The sequence below is a fragment of the Mastigoproctus giganteus genome, chromosome 12 (genome assembly GCF_048544385.1).
Source record: "Mastigoproctus giganteus isolate SK-2022 chromosome 12, ASM4854438v1, whole genome shotgun sequence".
NCBI classification, from domain to species: domain Eukaryota; kingdom Metazoa; phylum Arthropoda; class Arachnida; order Uropygi; family Thelyphonidae; genus Mastigoproctus; species Mastigoproctus giganteus.
Genome location: NC_143586.1, coordinates 14116941 through 14129546, shown reverse-complemented (window position 1 = coordinate 14129546; position 12606 = coordinate 14116941). Strand labels below are relative to the sequence as shown.

The window sequence follows — 12606 nt, the reverse complement described above, 5'->3', positions numbered from 1 at the left end:
TTTCACCTCTGCCAGTGGTTACTGTTAATCTATTAGTCCTTGTATCCCCCCCCAAGCTAGCAGTTTTCCGACCCACCTAACACTGCCTCGATAGCATCTGCAAATATTCTTGCACCCTTTCTATTTAAGTGTATCCCATCTCTGTAGAAGCAGTCCCTTCTGTTAACAAGTACAGACAAGGCTTAAAAAAAATTCTACACCTCGAGCCTTGCGCAATCTTTCCAGGGCCGAATTGATTGACAAGACTCTCATCATATACTCCCTATTATTGTGTCTGGGCAGAATTGCAGACACTTTCAAATTCAACCCTAATTCACGGCTTTTTTTTTTCAACAGTGACCTGTACTTGTTAAGTAATTCTGCCGGTTTCCTACTCTTAATATCATTAGTGCCAATGTTTACAACTATATCACGTTTTGTGCCCTTAAAAGATGATATCCGCTCTAAAACGTCATCAACCTTTGCCCCTGGTAGACATGCCCTGGTCCTGTTCTGCCTATCCTTTTTACAAAGCATGTTCCCTGTTTCCCTGACAATAGTGTCACCAATAACTACTAGTTCCTGTGGGACCAGCGCATTCTGCCTTGGGAGTTGCCGCTGTGTTGCATGATACCAAGTGCAAGCTCTGGCGTTGATGTGGGCAGTTGAGAGCTTGATGGGCCCCTCAATTTAGATCCTTTGAGGGCATCCACCCTGTCCTTCAAGCTCTCGTATAGGCCCATAACAGTGCTGAGTTGTTGCCTGATTTCCTTACACTCCTTAAATCGTGTACACAGAAAGACATCCCCCATGGCAATATCATGTCCTGTACCCGATTGCTCCACAAACATGAAGCAAGCAGTGCATTTTAAAAGGCTATGATTCAGAGGGCAACTGCCCCCCCCCCAGTTCTCCCCTGAGTCACAGCACTCCCATTAGCTTGAGCCTTTTGCTTTGCTGCTCTGGTCTGAGTCATGATTTCGATTTAATTTCAATAAAATTTCAATTTCAGTACAAAATTATAACCCTAAACTTGTATCCCAACACAGTTATAACGCTATATATATTTTTCAGTATCGAGTATTATCTACGAGTTCCGTTTATATAACTTCCGTATCAAGTTATGTATTAATTAATTATGTTACGTTTGTAATCTAAGTCGTTATACGTATTTAGTTAAAAAGTACAGTTTAATTGACAATGAAGTTTAACAAGCTTAATAGATTTTACTGATTAATTGACAATAATATATACTATACTATACACTTGGTCGTCGACTTACGACCTATGCGACTTACGACCGGCTGCACTTACGACCACAAAAAAAAAAATAATAATAAATAAATTAATCGATGACGGGAGGCCTGAAGACAGCACCAGGCACATACACCCAGTCACTCTCTCTCACATACACCCAGTCGCTTTCAAGTATCTGTTGCATGTGGTGTATTAATTAAAATTCTACTGAAATACGCATAAAATGTTTAGTAAAAGGAAAATGACTTCATGTACATATACGCCAGCTAAAAAGTCAAGGAAAACTATTGATTTAGAGTGTAAAATGGAAATTATCCAGCAGTATGAAGGCGGAAAGAAAGTGAATACGATAGCATGTGACTTGAAGTTATCACATTCCACGGTATTGACGATACTTAAGGACAAAGAAAGAATTCGGGAAGCTGTGAAAGGTTCTGCATTTATTAAGTGTACAATTTTAACCAAACAACGACAGGAACCCATCCATGAAATGGAAAAATTGTTGTTTATGTGGATGGAAGATTTAATACAAAAAAATACACCCATGAGCCTTCACACAGTGCAAGCAAAGGCTAGAAGTTTGTTTCAGTTTAAAATCACGCGCCGGAGACGATTACACAGAAGATTTTCAGGCTAGTACTGGGTGGTTTAAGCGTTTTTAAAAAATGATTTTCTTTGCATAATGTCTCTATAAATAAACATTTCCTACCTCAACCCAAGAACATGACCCTGGCAATGCACAACCCAGCACAAGCAAAGATTGAAAATTGATTTTGTAAATTTACATTAATTTTAGATTGTATTTTTGTGTTTACAGTACATTATGTACAATATAATTATAGATTGTAGTTTTGTTTTTTTATAAACAGTATGAATAATAAACCAATTAAAATGTAGAGAACGTTTGAATTTAACCTCACAGAGAGAGATAGCCTAGGCGTAGAAACGAAGGTATATTCAGTATCGCTAAGTAAAATATAAAAACATTACTGTATTTAAAATGAAAAATAAAAGATTATAAAAATAAATCATAAAGATGATAAAAAGATTAGAAAGGTTAAAAAATACTGTTAATAAATATATGGCCGACATACGACCAGATCGACTTACGACCTGTCAGTCAGAACGGAAGTCGGCCGTAAGTCGACGACCAACTGTACTATACTATACTAAGCTTATGCTATCTAGTTCGGGATATAATGTTGTATCATATAACAGTGGCGGCAAGTTACGAACGGTAAATCTACGGACACTTAAGTATTAATTAACTTCCAAATCTCGCTGTCTCAATTCAAAATAAACTAAGGACCCTGACTAGGTCTATAAGCTACTTGTAGAAAATAATTTAATATAACAATTGGTCAATAAAGTAGCTAACTTTGGCTAAAAAAACTTCTCGTTCAGCGGAGCTGCAACTTGTAACAAGTGGATTTGATACCCTTACCGATACTAAGTAATACCTACAAAATCTCTATCTCAGTTGAACTTTAAACTAAGTATCGTAACTAGGAATATAAAGCTATTCTAGAAAATAAGTTAATATGCCAATCAGCCAATTAAGCTAATAAAACAGAAAAAACTTCTCTCTTCCAGGAGTAGTAAAAGAGAAGTTTTTTCTGTTTTATTAGCTTAAATTGGCATATTAACTTAGCAAGGCTACTCTCGGTCCCCCAAAGCTACCCATATCCAGTACTTTGCATTTGTCAATGTTAAACTTCGGTTGCCAATGTTAAACTTCGGTTGCCACTTTTAGCCCATTTGCCCAACTTATCTAGTATGCTACTCCAGTTGGAGTAGCATACTGTCTTTAGTGTCATTAACAACCCTGCCAGCCTTTGTATCATCTGTAAACTTGAATATTAAACCTGATATACCTTCATCAATATCATTGATAAATAGATATCAAACAACGGTGGTCCCAACACTGAACCCTGGGGAACTCCACTAATAACATTAGTTCACAAAGAACAGTGTCCATTGATTGCCATTCTCTGTCGTCTTCCACTCAACCATCCCTTTATCCATTGTAGCAACTTACCCTTAATACCATACCTCTCCGATTTGTACAGCAGTCTTCCATGTGCAACAGTATCAAAAGCTTTCCTGAAATCCAAGTATATGATATCAAAATTATTTTTGGCATTCAGTTCATTTGTGACTACATCGTAGTATCCAATCAAATTGGTTAGACAATGTTAAACATCCCATACCTTTAACAAACTCATGCTGTGTCTTAACTTTTACTGTCTTGATGATCTACTTGTCTAGATGATCCTGCAATGCTTTTTAACCACTGATTCCATTATTTTCCCCGGAACACAAATTAAACTAAAAGGTCTATAGTTGTCTGTGTCGCCTTTTGAACCCCCCTTTGTGAATTGTTGATGCATTTGCACACTTCCAGTCCATGGGGACGTCCCCTGAGTCCAAGGAAACTCATAATTATGGCTATGAGTTTGCTTATTTCCTTTGCTGCCTCTTTTAATATAACTGTATAGATCCTGCCCACCCCAGGTGCCTTTTTTATGTTTAATTTCAACAATTTCTCCTCCACTTTGCTCTCAGTTATTACAAAATCACTTAGCTCCCTGTTAGAGTTTGATAAACTTCTGGCACTCTCCTCATTGAATAACTCCTCATGTGTGAATGTTGATGCAAAATACTCATTCAGTTTATCAGCTACCTGAGCATGATCATCGATAGTCAACCCATCTATGTTAAGTGGTCCAATCTGATTCATCCCTTTCCTTCTAGAGTTTACATAAGTAAAGAACTCTTCGCTGTTTTTCTTTGCATCCTTTGCAAAAGATATCTCGTACTCTGCCTAACCTCCTTTTTGACTTGATTACAGACTAGTTTATATCTGCCATAGGTTTCTGTGTCGCCTGATAATTTATATGCATCCCATACATTTTTCTTCTCTGCCACGAGCCTCATTAGTTCATCTGACTTTCATTTAGGCCTAAATTTTGAACAGTATTTCTTAGTTGGAATAAAAAGCATTGTATCCTCCAAAATTAAATCCCTGACGGCTTCCCATTTAGAATTCAACGTTGGTAGTATCATCAGTTGATCCCACTGTACAGAATTTAAAAACTGTCTGAGACCCCTGTAATCACCTTTATGAAAGCAAAAGCCCTTCACTTTAGCATTAATGGTAGTTACTCTCTAAGTAATTCCCACATTAGTACATTGTGATCACTGCCACCTAGTAGTACCTTTATCTGTAAATTCGTAATGCATGAATAATCACTGCTGAGAATCAGACCAAGAGTATTACTTCCTCTGGTTGCCTCTCGTTGTTGCTGTAGAAAACAGTCATCCAATAAATCCACAAGAGTCTTGCTAGTGTGGGAGTGACCAAACCACAAGTTCTAGTCATTACCTGGAAAGCTAAAATCCCCCATTGTAATTCCCCATCCACATATAAAATTATATGTGGACAGACATCTGTTTAACATTAATACCTAAATAAGAGTTTTGACTCATATGTGAAACTTAAAAAGACTTATTTTTTTATCACAGAAGTTCCATTCAACCTATGACATATGCTTTTGTTTTCTATTTATAACTCTCTTTTTTTTTTTTTTTTTTTTTTTTCTCAGAGTGAGCTACTTTCTGAACAACTTGTTTTGATTTCCTTTTGATTCTAAATTCTTTCTCAAGCGTGGAATAAGAGCACAATAAGTTTGTCCTACCTTAGCTCTCCTTCATATCCAGAAAATCTTTCTTGTATCTGGACAAAAATGAACTTTATTCTGCCTCTAGAAGAACATCAGAACAAAAACATTCCATTTTATCCAATGACATTGCCTTTAAACTCTTGTCTTTTAATTAAGTTACCTGGTTTCACAAGTTCTGCTGAAGTTCTTATCAGCAGTTACTTTGCAGTTTGTTTAGCAATATTAACATTAGTTTGGAATTCTTAAATTACCACAGAAAACACGTACTTTAGGTTTTCATCTTTCACTGGTTAATAACAGGGTATACACGGGAGGAGGTGTTATGCTGTTAATTAAGAAAAACATAAAAATCAAAAGAAGTGCATCCAGTTGATATAGATGAACAGTGCACTGTTAAGTCAGTTTGGTGACATAAGCACTGCGAAAGCAAAAATAAAATAGGAGTGTGTTATAGGCCTAATGACTTGAATGAGTACAATGAACAATTGTACAGAGAAATAGAGTGGGCTAGTAAATCGGAATGTCTTATAATGGGGGATTTTAACTTCCCAGATACTGATTGGAACTTGTGGGTTGGTCACTCACACACTAGTCAGACTTTTGTGGATTTATTGGATGATTGTTTTCTACAGCAGCATGTTCGAGAGGCAACCAGAGAAAGTAATACTCTTGATCTGGTTATCAGCAGTGACCATTCGTGTAGTAAGAATTTGCAGATAAAGGAACCACTAGGTGGCAGTGATCACAGTGTACTGATGTGGGATTTGCTTAAAGATTTAATTACCATCAGGGATAAAAGAAAGGGTTTCTGCTTCCATAAGGGTGGTATAGTGGTCTCCGACAGTTTTTAAATTCTGTACAGTGGGATAAACTGACGATGTTACCAACAGTAAATTCTAAGAGGGAAGCATTCAAGGAATTAATCGTGGAAGCTACTAAAAGTTTCATACCTATTAAGAAATATTGTTCAACGTTTAGGCCAAAATGATTATCTAATGAACTAATGAGACTCGTAACAGAGAAGAAAAATGCATGGGATGCATATAAATTATCAAGCGACTCAGAAGCCTATGGCAGATATAAGCTAGTCTGTAATCAAGTCACAAAAGAGGTTAGGAAGGAGAAGGCAGATTACGAGAAATCCTTGGCAAAAGATGCTAAGAAAAACAGCAAGGATTTCTTTACTTATATAAACTCGAAAAGGAAGGGGATGAATCTGATTGGTCCACTTGACATCGATGGTTCGAATGTTGATGATCCTGCTCAGATAGCAAACAAACTGAAAGAGTATTTTGCATCTACATTCACACACGAGGAATTATTAAGGTTTGAAAATGGCAGAAGGTTATCAAATTGTAGCAGGATACTTAATGATTTTGTAATAACTGAGAGCAAAGTAGAGGAGAAATTGTTGAAGTTAAACATAAGAAAAGCACCTGGGGTGGATGGGATCTATCTAGTTATATTAAAGGAGACGGCAAAGCAACTAAGCAAACCCTTAGCCATAATTATGAGAGCATCATTGGACTCAGGGGAGGTTCCCACGGACTGGAGATGTGCAAATGTATCCCCAATTCACAAAGGGGGATCGAAGGGTGACACGAGTAATTACAGACCAGTTAGTTTAACTTCTGTTCCGGGTAAAATAATGGAGTCACTGGTTAAAGATGCATTGCAGGATCATCTAGACAAGACTGCAGCAATAATTCAGACACAGCATAGGTTTGTTAAGGGAAAGTCTTGTCTGACAAATTTGATAGGATATTATGATGTGGTTACAAAGGAACTGGATGCAAAAAATAATTTTGATATTATATATTTGGATTTCAGGAAAGCTTTTGACACTGTTGCGCATGGAACTCCTATTGTACAAATTGGAGGAGAATGGTATTAAGGGTAAGTTGCTACAATGGATAAAAGGATGGTTAAGTGGGAGAAGACAGAGGGTGGTAATCAATGGGTGCTGCTCTTCGGGGACTAATGTTATTAGTGGAGTCCCACAGGGTTCGATGTTGGGTCCACTGTTGTTTTGTATATTTATCAATGATATTGATGAAGGTATATCAGGCTTAATGTCGAAGTTTGCAGATGATACAAAGGTTGGCAGGGTTGTTAATGACAGTAATGGCAGTGTGCTGCTGGATCTCGATAATTTGGATCTCGATAATTTGGGCAGATGGGCTAAGAAGTGGCAACTGAAGTTTAACCTCGACAAATGCAAAGTACTGCATATGGGTAGAAGTAACTCCAGAGAAACGTACCAACTGTGTGGTACTACACTTAAGGTGGTAGAAAATGAAAAAGACCTGGGTTGAATTGTGCAGTCAGATATGAAGTTTTCTGAGCAATGCAGACATGCTGCCAGGGCAGGTCATGGGGTTTTGTCAATGGTATATAGAAATTTTGCTAGCAGGGAGAAGGAGGTGATTGTCCCTCTGTATAAAGCAATGGTCAGGCCACGCCTTGAGTACTGCATACAGGTTTGGAGGCCTCGTTTTAGGAAGGATGTAGATTTACTTGAGCGTGTACAGAGAAGGGCAACAAGATTGGTGAGGGGAATGAAGGGATCATCTTACCAAAAGAGAGGCTTAAGTTCTGCAAATTGTGGCTGGAGACAAGGCACCTGTGCAGTGATCTGATTGAGGTGTATAAGGCCTTGAATGGGTTGAGCACGCTGAATTCTGATGGGTTCCTTCCACTTGTTCAGATTACGAACCTAAGGGGGCATAAATTCAAATTAAGAAAAGACAGATGTAGAATAGATGTGCGGAAATTTGCCTTTAGCCAGCGGGTGGTTAATTGCTGGAACAAACTTCCCTCTGTCATTGTGGAAGTTGATAGATTGAATAAATTTAAGGAGGAACTGGACAGGCATTTGGAGTGAATGGTGATTTTTTTTTTTTTTTTTTTTGGCTGATGCTGCATAAGCTCATACACTTGCTTTCTTGCATCACATGCCACTACTACTACTATAACTTCGCTCTCCCCCCCGTGCGCGCACGTGTGTAATTAGAACTCTATGTATGATGCAATAACAAACATTTGCATCAAGCACAAGAAGCTTTATACAAGGATTCACTGAGAGGCAATAAAGCTTCTTTTGGCCAATTTGAAAATTTGGCACCTGTCACAAGCCATACAATAGACAATTCTTATATACTGCCTTTAGGCTCAAATTCAGAAGCAACACCTAAGGGAAAAATTTGTTGAGTAAAAACACTTAAAACCAATTGCAGTGTTGTACCATGCGCTTTACTATAATGTGATTCTTTTAATTTTTTGACTTGAAATTATTGCCCTTTTTTTTCCTTTTTTTTTTTATGAAAACCCCAAACACGAGAGGTATTAGAACCTATAGTACTTAGTACCATGCTTGGGTTGGATATTGAGAAGAAGAAAGAAGATATTTGTTGATATTAGACTTGAACTTACGTAGATTGAAATTTTCAAGAAATTTGTATGAAGTTAGGTTGTTCCAGAAAACGACAGTTGAATGAAAAAAACGAGGAAGATGAAAAGTTGGTTCTGTGAGTTTGAAGGTGGACAATAAATGGATGTTGGCTGGTGGCAGCAAGTGTTCGGACTGTTTTGAAAGAGAGAATGGGAATTATAGAAGCCAATTCAGAAGAACACTGCCCATGGAAGTATCTGTGGAAAAGGCATGCAGCAGAAACAGTACATCTATGAGACAACGAGTGGAGAGACTCTGTTAGAGAGGTGTCATTCATCTGGCCTCTTCTGAATAGAATCTAGAAGCCTGAGAGAGGTTTTGGGTGCACCCACTCCAGATGTGGGAACAATATTACATGGTAGGGTGGATTTGCAATTTCTACAGAGTGAACAGCTGTTTGGAAAAGTAACGCTGAGAGCGAAAGAAAAAACCAAGTTTTTTAGATGCAAAGAAAGCAATATTTGTAATGTGCTTGTGCCAAGAGAGATTAGAAGTCAGGGTAATCCCCAAAGGAGATATATCATTTTGCCTAGAAATCTGAGTGTCACCAAAGATAAGCATAGGAGCAGAGGAATCCTTTTTTGGAGATATAAGACAAGACTGAGTTTTAGGATTGAAATCAACTAAGTTGTCTTTGCCCCACTGGAGAATTACCTGGAGATCGGCATTTAAGGAATTGTAGCGGATATTCGAGAAGCTGAAGCTGATTGAGCAGGGCAAGGTTTCTCAAAATGGATAGTGGAATGCAATGTGCTATCATCAGCAAAACTATGAACAGAATTTCCAGTCAATGGAAGAAGGTCATTAATATACAAGAGGAAAAGAGTGGGGGAAAGAATTGAACCTTGGGGACACCAGCATTAGTGGAGAAGTTAGAAGACAGAGAGCCATCTACCATCACCCTCAGTGAACGATCACAGAGAAAACTGGATAACCAATTACAAAAAAACAGTTGGAAAACCATAAGATGGAAGCTTGTTTAGAAGACCTTTATGCCAAACACGATTGAAAACCTTTGAGATGTCAAGAGCAACTGCTTGTGTTTCACTGAACTTTTCCATTGAATTTGTCCATAAATGGGTAACATAAGCCAGAATATCACCAGTGGATCGACACTGGCGGAATCCATACTGGCAATCATTGATCAGACGGAAGGTTTCTAGGTAGTTTAAGAGTTGGCGGTTAATTGATTTCTCCAATACTTTAGAAAGAGTAGAAGTAATGGCAATGGGACGATTATTGGATGTGAGGGATTTGTCATCATTTTCAGGAACTGGCTGGATATGAGTAAATTTCCAAGCAGAATTAAAGACACCTTTGGAATAAGAGAGTGAAAAAAGACAGCAAAGAATAGGAGTAAGTTTAGGAACACAGGTTTTGAGAACAAGTGGAGAAATACCATCAGGACCTGGAACTTTCTTAGCATCGAGAGTCATCAAAATCCTTCTGATATCCTTTTGACGGAAGACCACAGGAGGCATTGAATGGAGCCTGTTGGGAATGGTGGGAGGTGTTTTACCTAGATCATTAATACACGAGCTGGAAGAAAAATGGGATGCTACAGGTCAGCTTTATCCTTGGCTGAAGTGACAACAGAACCATCTAGTTTGGACAGAGGTGGGAACAGAGATGGGCAAAAGTTGCGGCCAGTAGCTTTGGCAAGAGACCAGTATGCTTGGCTACCATTAGGGCAAGAAGCAAGTTTTCTACTCTTAGCCTGTTCAAACTCTAGTTTGGACTGATTAATACCTGCTTTACAATTGTTGCGAGCTTTGGTGTAGGCAGAAAATTAAACTGAAGAATTGGAAACAAGGCAATTAAGATATGCAATGTTCTTCTCTTGAACAGCCTTAGCACATTTATTGGAAAACCAAGGTTTAGATAAAGGACGAGATTTTAAAGTGGAGTGTGGGATAAAAGATTTTGTTCATACAAGAATAATTTCACTGACATGATCTGAGCAAACGTTGACATCAGAGGTTTTGAAACAGTAATCTGACCAAGGAAAAGAAGAAAAGAAATCTCGCAGGTCATCCCATTTTGTATTCTTGTAATGCCAAATAATACGAGGTTGGGAATAGCCATGAGATAAAGGGTCCATTGCAGAAGAGACAATCACCAAGTTTTGCTCTGATGTGCCTAAAGGACCACTTACTTCGACTGTGTACTTAGAAGGGTCGTTTGTGAGAAAAAGATCAAGCTTGTTGGCTGTATGGTTAGGATTGTCTGGCATTCTTGTAGGTAAATGAACAATCTGTGCTAGGTCATTAGTAATTGCAAAAGCCCCAGCATCTCGACAAGCAGAATCAGTGTCACTAGAAAATGGAAGCCAGCTGGAGTTGTGAACATTAAAATCACCATGGAAAATTACCTCACCGTTAGGGAAGTTGGACTGGAGAAAGTCAAGTTGCAAAGAGAGGAAGTCAAGGAGGTCCAAGTGATTAGTGGCATTGGGAGAACGGTAGAGACAACAGATGAATTTGACACAATAAGGTAGAGAGATTTAATTTTACACAATGAGGTAGAGAGATTTTAAGCCAGATAAGATCAAAAAGAAGAGATTCCAAATTACCAAGTCTCTGACAGGGAATATTGGAATGGACATATGCACAAGTATCACCTTTGAGGTGAAAGGAATCATTCAGCAAATAATTTGGTCAACTGAGATGAGCAGTGGTTGAATCAACCGATAACTGAGATTCTGTCAGAAAAAGTACATGGGGTCTGGCAGACTGCAAGTGGAAATGGACATTGTTGAGATTTGAATTGAGACTACGTATATTTGTGAAATGAACTAGGAAGTGTTTGGGATGTTTAGATCTTTTTGCTGATTAGCTTACCATATTAGTTTGACAATTCATGGTGTATTCACTATGAATTGTCCGTGGTGAGAAAAAGTGGGGAGGACATATTGTATGAAGTAATGAAATTTTTGGATATAGCGTACAGATGATAAGAATATACCTAGATCCTTGACTTAACGTGCTCAACAGTGCACCCTGCATACACACTACTCGGACTCCCTCCAGTCACTATCTGGCAGAGTAGAGGTAGCAAGATTATACACTAGTTAATCCGGATCCAGATCTGAGTCACATTGAAGGTTAACGATTTCCATTTGGGGGTCCTCTGGAGTCTCTATCACATTCACAGAGAAGGGGTTAGTTACCACATTCAGGGTCCTTTCTTGAGCACGGAAATCTTGGAATCTCTCTTGGAACTTGGTCTGGAGCTGAGATATTGCAGCCACATATCAAGAAGCATATTTTACTGACTGCAATTTCAACATTCCATGGAAATAAGTTAAATTTTGGTCTTGAAGTTGGCACTTAAAGAGTTCTGATTTTATCTGAAAAGCTTTGATGTGATTAAACAGGACATGCACCAGTTGATCTTTTGACTGGATCTTCAAATTTAACTCATTCAAATGAGAAGAAATGTCCATAAGGAAGGCAAAGTTGACCAACCGCTTCAGATCGTCGAACTCTGATATTGGCTTGCCTTTTTGCTGTCACAAACTCTTCGATGACATCTTTCAACTTAAAAATCCTTGTGAGCACTTTTGAATGATTTAACCATCGCACGTCAGAGAAGTAGATAATATCGCCACGATCAGCATCCCATTCCGTCTGTAGAAAATTTTGAAACTGTCATTGAGCCAAACCCTTTACAATGTCTGTGATAACTTTCATGATATTTTTAAAACAGAGAGATTTGGCACACAAATTTCCTGGTGAATGATGCAATGATAGCTGGTAAATCTGCTAGTATCTATTTCTAGTAGGAAAAAGACAATGTAGTAGGATCTAGTAGGAAAACGATGTCGAAACCTGAAAAATGCCGCTTTAGTGAGTGCATGTAGTTTGTGGTTTCTTCAGAAGCAAAGTTAAGGTGAACCAGTGTCTGGCCCAATGTCATGATAAAGCATTGAATTTTAATCGAAAATGAAGAGGTAATGAAGATTTTAAGGCAAGCACAAGCTTGCTCAAAAACTGAGACACGGTATACGTGAACTAGATATTCAAGGCGAGAAACTTTCTGCAGACGAATCGGCAGTGGTGTCCTTTAAAAGGAAGTTTGTTTCAGTTATAGCAAATTACAAGAAAGAAAACGTTAATAATGTTGATAAGACTGGCTTATTATGGAAAGAATTTCTGAGAAAAACCCTAGCCATTAAAAGAGAAATGTCTGTACCAGGTTTTAAGATGAGAAAAGAGCAAGTTACAATGTGTGCAA

The 12606-nt window shown here is 38.2% G+C and overlaps 1 protein-coding gene across 2 annotated transcripts in view; it reads left to right on the top strand.

Annotated features, from left to right (window-relative positions):
- Positions 1–12606, top strand: part of LOC150076718 (putative ATP-dependent RNA helicase DDX17) — a 244366-nt gene that overhangs the window by 46462 nt on the left and 185298 nt on the right. The gene's annotated exons all lie outside the window — the stretch shown is intronic.